General features: G+C 41.6%; 1 protein-coding gene across 6 annotated transcripts in view; it reads right to left on the bottom strand.

Annotated features, from left to right (window-relative positions):
• Nucleotides 1-12,351, bottom strand: part of PIGG (phosphatidylinositol glycan anchor biosynthesis class G (EMM blood group)) — an 86,296-nt gene that overhangs the window by 1,347 nt on the left and 72,598 nt on the right. The window lies entirely within an intron of this gene.

Below are 12,351 nucleotides of genomic sequence, written 5' to 3'. Positions count from 1 at the left end.
CTCAGGCAAACTTAGTGAAGACATCAGAGTTCCTCCACTCTTTAGTATTATTTCACAGCACAATGAATACTCGCGGATCTCCACTTTGTGTTAGAAAACTGATTGAGGCAATGATATAAATAATAGAGCTTGTCCTTGTTACCTCTACGTCTCCTATAACATGCAAGCATGGTAAGTGTGAGCACAGCAACTGTGACCGAACTAACGGCACCTCAGTTCACCTAACACTTAAAAGGTTCTGTGCTTTAATATACTTTGTTCCAATTATTAAAATCTCCATTAAGTACTTTCAAGATAGCTCTGTCTCTCGTTGGCCTTCCAGTGCCATTCCACAGAATCTGGAGGCAGAGAAGAAAGACTTCAGTGCTCTTCACGAATCTGCCCAGCCTGCACAAGGATAATCAGCTGGAGTCTGTTCCCCTGGAAAAGTGCATAAAACTTGCCAGAGTACAGTGCTGCCCATAGCCAGTAACACTGTACAAAGCTACATAAAAATTGTGCTATTAGAAAACTTTGCAAAGCTAGCTAACATAAGAATCTCCAGAGAATACCTTGTTCTTAGGCTTACATGAGCAATATGTTGCATTCCTGTCACAGCAGTATAGTTCAGCTGGGCCCACTGTATTGAAAGAAATGTATGCCCCACATGTAACCTACACAGCCTGAATCTGCCACACTGAGGAATTCTGGTGGGTGACAGGAGTCAGATGAAAATGGAAGTGAAAGGGTTTTCTGTACTTGGATTGTTTTCCCTCCCCTGAGGTGCCAACTCACAGCAATGATGCTGGGTTGGCACATGTCCACGTTCCCCAAACCACATCTGCAGAGATTTATTCACACCAAATTCAGATGCTTACCTTTTCAGACAAAATGAAGGAATAAAGCTATTTCACTGGAATAATAAGCAGAACATTCCCCTCTCAGCATCAAAATATTTTACATCATCAGTTCCCAAAAGAACACACTGACAAAAAGCAGAAGCGATTTACACTAAAATCCTGATCTGAGAATCTGTTCTGCTCCTCCCAGTTTTTAATTCTAATCTTGTTCCAAGTAATAAAAATTTCAGATGACGAGCACTTCTGTGAGATGTAAATTAGTCACTTATGACTAAGTAAGCTACAGAATGCAGTATTTTATATAAAGCATTAAATAACTTATTATGTAAATCAAAATAATTAGGATACAGTCTTGTTTTCCATCAAAGTCTAGAAAAAATTTCCCAAGGCTTTCAGAGTGAGGTCACAAAAGCAGAGCTGAAAAATCAAATAACAACAGCAAGTGTGAATGATTGCAAAACACAAATTCAGTCCACAGAAAACAATTTCCCTTGCTGCTTAGCTAAGGAAACAGTGACCTGGGAGCAAACTAGGCTGCTTCCTGCTTCTGCATAACTTAGTCTTCAGTGAGCTTGTGTAAATAACCAGCTGTATGTTTAATAACTGATTTTGTTGACAAGGATTAAACAAACTGCAGTTCACTCTTAGCTGTTTTCATGCTGATATAAGTAAAAATAGTATTTGTAGTAGATGGATGATACAATTGAATAAACAGAAGAAATATTTTATGAGTCAGATGGGCAAACAGGCAATTTTTAAAACATTTTCTAGAGAAAAAAAATGCACTTGAAAGACCAGCTAGATGAAGGCTAGCAGTGGTTGTGGCTATCACATTCATTAAGCTCAGTGATAGGATTTTCAAGGTAATGCTAAAACAGAGAAGTGATAGTGTCCACAAACTTACATATCCAGGTCTTCCAAGAGCCATACATTTTAAATTTAAATTTGTTCTTATTTTTTCCCTAGTTAGTGCTCACCTAACAACACATTTAGTACCCTATTATGAGAAGGCTCCTAATTGTAAATCCATGGTGTTAAAAAAATGTATAAATGGCTACTTTATTAAATATTAAGAAAATGGCTGGAATATTATTTTCAATAAAAATCTCTGTTCACTTCTTTGCCCCAAACTTAGCTAGACATAATGTTTTAGATACTTGCATTTTATACTGGAATGAGAGTACACAGTAATCTTTACTAGTAATATTTAAACTCTGTATTTTCACATTATGATCACTAGCAAAGCAATCCCAAGTCAATAAATAAATGGTACAATTCTTTCTGTATTCTGATATAGTAAAAACAATGAACTGTTTTCTGTTTCTATAATACCTTTACTTCCTAAAGGTCCCAACACTGATACAGGGAATTGACAATTAACTAATTAACACTTAAAAAACTAACACTTGACACTTAAAGAACTAACCCTACCTCACATCACTAAAGACACTTAGAGAGCTAACCCTTTAACCTACATCATTATTGCCTAGCCTTGCTTAGTTTTGTGTAACTTTATTGTACGAAAAACAGGACTTCACTGATGCCTTGCAAAGATAATAATCCTTGGGTGCATCCTTGGTGAATCCTTGGGTGCACTAGATAACAGAAACTTGGGCACAGGACAGGAGATACGCCAGTTTTAACCAACTCAGCAGTCTGAGACCTAACCAACTCATCACACTGGACCAAAGGTGATCGTGTACAGAGAAACAGGACCCGGGTTCACGATCACTGTGCAGCTGCAACCAGGAGGAGCTGGAGGTGCAGACTATGGAAAGGAAATGGCCTCCTGGAACTCATTGTAACAAGAACTGCCTTCTCGGGGACAGGTTACGAATATGTATAGGTGTTCCTAAAAACTTTCATGAATATGTAACACTTTACTGTATTTAACCAAGGTCACAACTACTGTAAAATACACACATCTTAGGTGAATTTATTCCCTGTGTGTCCGATGTCGTAATTGCATACCTTCCTTACAACCTCAAGGGTTGTAAAGTCAGTTCTGCGCCTCAGCACTGGCCTCATCTCTCAACAAAACATAGACACCTACCTGCAGAGGAAATTCTTGGACAGCTTCACAGTGGTGCAATTTAGAGAAGGCAACAGAAGTACACCGTATCCACAAAGTTAAACTGTTAATGAGGTCAAATAGCAGGATAATTTGGTTTATTTTGGAGCTGGTGTAACAGTTCACATGCAGGCTGTTGCAGAAACAGCACTGGAATGACTCAGCACAAGCAGTTAGATCTACTCAGCCGTTCTGATGCTAAGGCAATGACACAGTTCTTTGAGCACAGCACCATTCTTTCTTCTAGCTTCTTCTGGGCAACCAGTTTGCCAAATAGGTAAGAACAACGGCTTTGTGCACTCCTTCTGCTAATTCTACACACACAGAGTGACAGCAGGGTACAGGGCTCTGCCATGCCACCAGGAACACAGTGGCCAGCTGTCAGTTACCAGTTATCAGCTGCTGCTGATAACGTGACCAAGACAATCCAGGTAGTTCAGCTGGTTCCCAAATTATTGCAAAAGAAATCTCTAGGAGAGCACAGAAAGCTGGCTGTGGCGTGCCACTTGTGTATCCTACCGTTTACGAGCTGGATCAGGCAGTAATGAATAACCTTGCAACCTCTCAAATGCTGCTTCAGTGAAAACAACAGATTACAGGACACATCTTAAAAGCATCAACCTGTAACTACTCCATACTGAACTGTCTCTGCAGAAGTTAATGCCTTGTCTTATTTAACAGAGAAGAGCATAGAGGGATGTAAACTGTAAACACAACCTCCATGTTCTGACAGAGCCAGCCCAACACTCTGCATAATGCAGGAGTAAAAATATCAGCACCCAGCCTCTAATACTGAGCTCATTTAGCAAAGTAGCTTGTGGGGGGGTTCAGAGGGAAGGAAGACGGGACTCTAATGAGAAATCCAAGTGTGTTAAAGATGACAAAGCATATCCAAACTTCATGCAAGATTGATGCTGAAGATTTCTAGATCCAGAAAAAACAATGCCTTCAGAGACTTCAGAAGCAAAGAACACTACAGATTCACATCACTGAACGTGCCATATTTAGACTGCAAACATTAAGTACAGTTTAGAGCCCATACTGGCTTTCAAAAATCTTCTCTTTTAATTGAATATTTATTATGTAGAAAAATATGGCCACAAAATTGTGCTATTAATAGATTTTCTACTTCTTTTGATCTCCTAAATCCTAATTGCCAATGTTTTGTAAAATCTTTCACCTCTGAATCCACCTTTGAGGTGCTATTACAATGGGTAATACAAAGTGTTTAAAACGAAAAAACTACAATGCCAGAAACATGAAAGAAAAAAAGCATGTCTCCCAGTTACACAGAATTCTTAGCAGATGGTGGCACAAATTGTGTAGTTTCAAAACTGAGCAAAACTCTCCACAGACAGCCCTACAAATGCTTCCACAAATAATTTAAAAATACACCGCTTTATGCTGTTCCAACCCATGTTCTAATCCATCAAATTTAAATAAGTATTTTCGAAATGAGCAAGCATATTAATAAGGAATACCCCAGAAATGTAATTTTTCTGGGACTGGGGGAGAGGGGTCATGTCTGGAAGGTTTTAGTCTGAAATGTGCTGAATCTTTTCAATGAAAGTTATCCTCCTGCATTTTTGCCCCTCTATCTCCTCTTTTCTAGCTGAATACCATTGCCTAGATATCTCTTTTGGGGATACTGAATGTGCACATTTGAAGACAGTTTTTACTGTATTATCATTTTTTACTGTATCAGTGGCACTTTTTTTCCCTAGGCTTTCTGCAGTTTCAGTTTGTAAGATGTTTCTGTTTAGTGCTCTCTGAAAAATAGTTGGTGCTTCATTAATCTGTCCTGTATATACTAATTAACGGTTACAGTCAAAACCAAACCTGATAGCCCTCCAAATGTCAGTGACAGAGTATCTGCAATCTGCAAGAAATCCCTCCAGCCTAAGCAAATATCAATTAGTTTAGCAGCAAGAACAGATTTGTTATGTCTCTCCCACATGCCCTACTCTCACCTAGTGCAATTCTTACAGTGCTCTTTTAGATTACAGTACACAATGTGGCTTTGTCATGGAGAAGCTCTTTATATTTTTAGCAGATCCAAGGGAACCAAGAGTACTTTGGAAATTTACATTATCAACTCTGGTATAGACTCAATCAGAACAAAATTAATTAAATAGATTCAAAATTTTTGATGCCAAACCCTATCAATGTACAGATATCAAAAAAGGCAGTTGCCAGCAAGCTACTTTTGTCAAATATATTCTACAGCCATGGAAATTAAGGAACTTGGGGATGACCATTGATTTTCTTGTGTCTCTCCCTTCCCAGTAAGAAAGGTGGAAAAACTACAACTAACTGAGCAAGATCAAGTGCCTGTGACAGTAAATTACAGTGGAGAGCAGTATGTGTGGACTAGTATGGTGTTTAGCAGGTTCTCAGAAAGACTTAGCTGTAAAAGGCTGTTAAGACCTAAAACTTAAATTCTTCTAATTTTGGCAGCAAGAGCTGGAAAAACAGGATCATATCAACTGTTTTGCCTGTTTTCACTGCTGCCTTTATCAGTTGTGCTAGGACCTTCCTCTCAAGAGAAGTAGTAGTATCAGTCACCCAGAAGCGATAACTCCTCTCACTGGCATCCACTACTAGCTAACCTGCTTAGAACAGAGCTCTGTCTAAAACACAGGGCATATATTGATTAAGTTTTAGATGTCCTTATTCCCTTCTTCAGTCAGGCTTGGCCCCTGAAAAGAGTTCTAGAGGAACTCTCTAAATTGGTTAGCTAACAAAGATTTATATTAGATTTCAAGTAGGAATCCAGTTATGCTTGCATTGGGCCAGAAAGTCTGGACAGCCACTGTGAATAGCTGCCATCATCATTTAACTGCTTAGGGCAAGAAATCAACTGTACCTTTAGTAAAAGGCTTCTAAAAATGTTGCCAACCTAATTGGAAAGATGTCAACTAGATCCAGATCATCCCCTGTGTGTGTCCATTTCCCCAAACACTGATCCTGTGGCAATCAGCTTACAAAGGACTGGAAACTCTGAGCTTTTCAGCTTCACGAGAAAACAAACAAGAAAACACTTCACAAGCTCAAACATCCATGTCTATTTCAATATTGCAGGCAAAGAAATAGCTGAACTGTACCCGAGGCAACATGGCCTTGTAATCTCTACATTTCTTCACCACAGTGAAGGTACCTTTTCAGTAGGTATCTTTGACTCAGGAAACCAGCTTTGTCCACGTAAGCTACAATGGCTACTGAGGAGTTCCAGTCATTCTTTAAAGACAGAATTTGCATGAAATCCCAAGTGTTCTGCTTGATATGTTTTTACTCACTACTTCTGTGGTGGCCCATACTGGTCTATCTGCAGTGACTGTTCCTGCCTGTTATCACTGCCTCAAGCTTTCCTGTAAGGTTCTGTTCGGGTCAGTTCTCAGTGCGTGTTACTCTGTTCAGCTCCAAGAAGACAAACAAAGTTATATCAGTCTATTCCTGTTCACACTGGCCCAGACATTAAAGCAACAAGATACAACCAAACAATTGAAATTCCTAACAAGCAAAACATAAATCATAATTATTTCAAAGACCAGCATTTTCTGCAAGTATTCTTCTACAATCCACTTACCACTTCTGAAGACTTGAGGTTGAAAAATGCCTGAAGGATTTTACATCGGCATCATACATGCAGGGAATAACAAGAAAATATATAGCCTGATTTCCTGTGAAGGTGCATCTCAAGGTTTTCCTGCTAATCTTTGTAAACAAATAGCTCTTCTTCATTATCTTAGCTAAAGGTGTAAAGAAAAATTGCATCCAACAATTGTTCTGGACAGGCAGGCTCTCAAGAGACTTAAAATACGCTGTTACCATGTTATTTAATTAAATTCACAGTTACCAGTTTAGAATATACTGGTCTAACAGGACACGTAGACAGTGTCACCAAGCACTTCTAGAGAGGCAAGGCACATGTTATTTAAGTAATGGGTAGGAGATTATTTAAGTATGGGTGGCCACATGCAGAGGGTGGTGATCCATGTTTTTTAGCAGGCTGGTAGCCTGTTATAAGTAGCGCCCCCCAGGGACGATTGATACTGGGCCCCAAGCTGTTCAACATCTTCATAAATGATCTGGATGACAGGATTGAAAGCACTCTCACCAAGTTTGCTGATGGCACTAAACTGGGTGGGTCAGGTGGACATGTCAGAAGGGAAAGACATCTTACAGAGAGACATGGACAGGCTGGAAGAGTGAGCCAGCAAGGACTGTATGAAGTTTAACAACAACATGTGCAAAGTCCTGCACCTGTGACAGAATAACTAAAAGACTCAGTACAGGCTACAAATTGTGTGGCTTAGGGAACATCCTTGCTGAAAGTGATCCAGGGATCCTGGTGGACAAGCTGAACATGAGTCAGCAGAGTGTCATTGCAGTAACAAAGGTCATCAGGTCCTGGGTTGCATCTGCAGGAACATTACTAGCAGACATAGAGATGTGATCATCCCGCTCTACTCAGTGCTTGCCAGGCCACACCTGGAGTACTGTGTTCAGTTCTGGTCCCCACAATTCAAAAAAGACGTGGACAGACCACAGAGGGTTCAAAGGAGGGCCAGAGATAATCAAAGGGCTGGAGAGCCCACCCCACAAGGTAAGACTGGAGAAGACAAGCCTCAGAAAGACTTCATCATAGTATCCCAGCACTTAAAAGGGTGGCTACAAAGAGGATGGAGCTTCTCTCTTCACCAAGTACTGAATGGAGAAGGTACAAATTGCCCCAGTGCAGGTTTCATCTCAGTATAACAAAGACATTTTTTACAGTGAGAACAAGCAATCACTGGAATAACCTTGCCAGGGATGTGGTAGAGTCCCCATTATCGGAGGTGTTCAAGATGCAACTGGATAGGATGCTAGATGATCTCTTCAAAATGCCCTTTCCCATGAAAGGTTGGACTGGATGATCTTTCCAGGTCACTTCCAACCTGAGCTATTCTATGGTTCTGTGAAGCAATGCTTGCTCTCCTGCACTGAGGGCAGAGTCAATTCTTTCTTGTATTTTTCCATTACAGTAACTATTTTTAAACTTGTGACTTCAATAAAATAACAGCTCTCTCCTCAAATTACTCCTGCTGCTCCAATAACATACACATTCGAGAAGAACTTGTGCACTTCAAGAAAATATGTGAGAAGACAAAAAATCCTAGATAAATGCAAAAGGACAGTATCTCACATATAGGCCTTATCCAGAGCTACCAGAACAAAGAAATCAATTATGTTGGCCACAGACAGCGACAGACAGAAAATGAATGGTGAAAAAGAAAAAATCCTGCAAGTAAGAACAGTAAGGCAAGGCCATTAGTAGCAAAAAGTACAGGTTACATCTAGAAACATTTCTACAATAAAGTATGTAAGCAAAAGTCTAAAAATATGGTCCTCTCTCCAGAAGTGCCCCTCTGAATGGCTCTGCTCCTGCTTGAGCAGTAATATAAATCTCTGAGGAAGCAGCATCATCACGCAGCCCTTACTAGTTGTAGAAATAAAGTTGGTACTATGCTTCAATGTGAAGATTTCTGTTTCAGAATTAAGAGGAAGGAATACCCAAAGTACTGGAGAGAAAGAGGAGAGAATACCTTCACTGCACTGTATATACTTCCTGCAGTGTATCAGAATATTGCCCACAACTTTCTTCACACATAGAGAAGTCATTATCACACTCAGCACTTGTCAGGTCACACCTGGAATATGTGTTCAGCTTTGGTCCCCGCTACACAAAAAAGATATGGGCAGGCTGGAGAGGTTCCAAAGAAGTGCCCCACAAACGATCAAAGGACTGGGAAGCCACCATGTGAGGAAAGGCTGAGAGAAATGGGTTTCTTCATCCTTGAGAAAAGAAGGCTTAGGGGAGGCCTTATCACCATGTTCCAGTACTGAAACAGTGGCCACAAAGAAGACGGAGACTCCCTTTTTACATGGGAAAGACAAAGGGTAATGGGTACAAGTTCCTCCGGGGAGACTCAAGTTGGACAAAAGAAGGAAATTTTTCACAATGAGAACAATCAGCTATTGGAATAATTTCCCCAGGGAAGTAGTAGATTCCCCAACACTGGACACTTCTGAGATTCAGCTGGGTAGCGTGCTGGGCCATCTTGTGTAGATCATGCTTTTGCCAAAAAAGGTTGGACTAGATCATTTTTGTGGTCCCTTCTAACCTGATATACTATAGTGCTACAAAAAAATTGTTCCACCTTCGCAAGAAATTAAGTGCAAGACCAATGTGACTTTTAGGAAGATACCTCACTGTATTAGCTGCAGACCCTCTCCCTCATCAGAGTCCAGCTGAGGAGAATGCTGAAAAATCAGCACAGGATTTTTTATGCCATGCCTTTGGTGATAGTGTAATGTTAATCACAGAATCACAGAATCACAGAATCGACTGGGTTGGAAAAGACCTCAGAGATCATCGAGTCCAACCCTTGGTCCAACTCTAGTCCGTTTATTAGATCATGGCACTAAGCGCCATGTCCAATCTCAGTTTAAAAACCTCCAGGGACGGTGAGTCCACCACCTCCCTGGGCAGGCCATTCCAATGCCTGACCACTCTCTCTGGAAAGAATTTCTTTCTAATATCCAGCCTAAATTTTCCCTGGCAGAGTTTAAGCCCATGCCCCCTTGTCCTATTGCTAACTGCCTGGGAGAAGAGACCAATCCCCACTTGGCTAGAACTGCCCTTCAGGTAGTTACAGAGAGTGATGAGGTCACCTCTAAGCCTCCTCTTCTCTAGACTAAACAACCCCAGCTCCCTCAGCCTCTCCCCATAGGTCTTATGCTCAAGTCCCTTCACCAGTCTTGTTGCTCTTCTCTGGACTCGCTCCAGCACTTCAATGTCTTTCCTGAACTGAGGGGCCCAGAACTGAACACAATACTCCAGGTGTGGCCTCACCAATGCAGAGTACAGGGGAAGGATCACTTCCCTTGTCCTGCTGACCACGCTATTTTTGATACAGGACAGGATACCATTGGCCTTCTTGGCCACCTGGGCACACTGATGGCTCATGTTGAGCTTCCTGTCAATTAGTACCCCCAGATCCCTTTCTGCCTGACTGCTCTCCAGCCACTCTGTGCCCAGCCTGTAGCGCTGCAGGGGGTTGTTGTGACCAAAGTGCAGCACCCGGCACTTGGCCTTATTGAACTTCATCCCATTGGAATCTTGGCACAGCAAATAAAGTAAACAGACAAGGATACAACTTTCACAAAATTACAGATGTTACTTTGCAGTTTGAGTATGTTCAGTGGCCAAGGAACCTAAGATGACAGCTCTGAGGAAAATGTGGACATTGCCTATTGAACAAAACATAGGGAAAGAGAGAAAAGGAGAGAGAAAGAATGAGTGTGATAGTGAGGAAAAGGGAGAGATTGAGAATGAACAGGAGAGAAGAGCAGAGACAGCTTAGACTGCAGGAGGGGGAGCGAAAGTAGAGTGATGAAGCAGAAGTGAGAGAGAGAAAATAAGCAAAGAAGAAGTAAAAGAAAGGGAGTGTGAGGAGGGTGTGAGATATAGGAACAAGCAGGATGAAAAGGGGAGAGAGAAAAGGGCAGAGACAGGAACAGAGAGAGAGTGAGACATGGAGCAAGATTAGGAAATGTGATACCCATCTACAAGAAGGGCCAGAAGGAGGATCCAGGGAATTACAGGCCTATCAGTCTGACTTTGGTGGCAGGAAAGGTCATGGAACAGATCATCCTGATTGCCATCATGAGGCACATACAGGATAACCAAGCGATCAAGCCCAGTCAACATGGGTTTATGAAAAGCAGGTCCTGCTTGACTAACCTGATCTCCTTCTATGACAAGGTGACTCGCTTAATGGATGTAGGAAAGGCTGTGGATGTTGTCTACCTAGACTTCAGGAAAGCCTTTGACACAGTTTCCTCCAGCATTGTCCTGGAGAAACTGGCTGCTCATGGCTTGGATAGGTGTACTCTTTACTGGGCAAAGAACATGGGCAAGACAGAAAACTAAAAATGTGCAAGACAGAGAAAGTATCTGAGAGAAGGGGGTGGGGGAAGACAGAAACAGAAAGCATATTGATGAGAACGGAAAAGCACAAGACAGCGAGAAGAAAAAAATATGCAAGGGAGGCTAGAAGCATCTGAGGGAGAGGTGGGAAATGCCCCCCCAAAAGGGATAGCATGCAAAAGAGGAAAACAACACACAAGAAAAAGCAAGCAAGGGAAAACATGAACGAATGAGATAAGGAAAGCATGCAATACAGAGGGAAACCATGAGAGAGGGGCAATGTAGGCAAAGAAGAGACATGAGTGGGAGGGGGAGGCAATGCACACAGAAGAGAGCCAAAGCTCAAGACTCCAAGAAATATGGAAGAGAAAGAGGGCAGCAAGAAAAGAGTAACAGAGCAGAATGTGCACAAGAGAGAAAGCTTGTGTGAGAAGGAAAGCAAAAGAAAGAGAGATATAAAAAAGACACTTGAGATGGAGAAAGCACACAAGACAAAAAGCATGGGGAGGGAAAGGTGCAAGCACAAGAGTAGAAAAATATGCAAGAGAAAGTGATAAAGTTTGAGAAACTTAGATGAGGGAAAGAGTAAGAGAAGGAATGACAGGGTGAGAGTAAAACGGAGAGGGAAATTGCAAGGGCTAGGAAAAGTACATGAGACAGGAAAAAATCACACAGTAAGAAAAAAGCACGAGAGCAGAAAAGCCTGCAGAAGCAGGAAAGATTGAGAGAGCAAGTGCACTAGAGGGGAAAAGGATATGAAAGAGCAGAAGCACACTGAGGACATGGAGGAGAGAAACCATAAGTAAGAGGGAAAACACATGTGAGAGAGTTTTTTTATGCACGAAAGAGGAAATGTGTGCATGAAAGTGAAAGGAAACACATTAGAGCATACTCAAAACAAAAGGAAAGCACGTGCCAGGAAGAGGTAAAGCATGTGAGAGATTAAAAGACCAAGACAACGGGAGAATGTACAAGGCAGAGAGGGAAGCATGAAAGAGATGTAAAGAACAAAAGAGGGGTAGAGAAGAAGTAATAAAGAGAGAGAAAGCATGCCTGCAAGAGTGTTGAACAGCATTAAGAAGCATGAGACAGTGAGTGGGAGTGCTGCAAGAGAGAGGTGAAGAGCATCACGAGAAGGAAAACAAGGGAAAAAAACTGCATGCAAGGAAGAGAAGCTCATGAGGGGACACATTCTCCCTCTTTGCATGTCAGAATTCCTGAAAGTCAAAGCCTGAGAGTGTATACTGAGTCTGCAATGGAGTTAACTTTCTTCAGAGCAGTTAGTGTGATGCTGTGTTTTGGATCTGTGATGAAAACAGTGTTGATAACACACCTATGCTTTAGTTATTGCTGAACATTGCTTGCACCATTAAGGTCTTCTCAGTTTCTCATGCTGGCCCCCCAGTAAGTAGGCTGGGGGTGTGCAAGAAGTTAGGAATGGGACACAGCTGGGACAGTTGACCCCAACT

Source organism: Streptopelia decaocto (assembly GCF_964273445.1).
Source record: "Streptopelia decaocto genome assembly, chromosome: Z".
Lineage (NCBI taxonomy): Eukaryota > Metazoa > Chordata > Aves > Columbiformes > Columbidae > Streptopelia > Streptopelia decaocto.
Note: the sequence above shows the minus strand (reverse complement) of the source record. Positions and strands in the feature narration are given on the sequence as shown.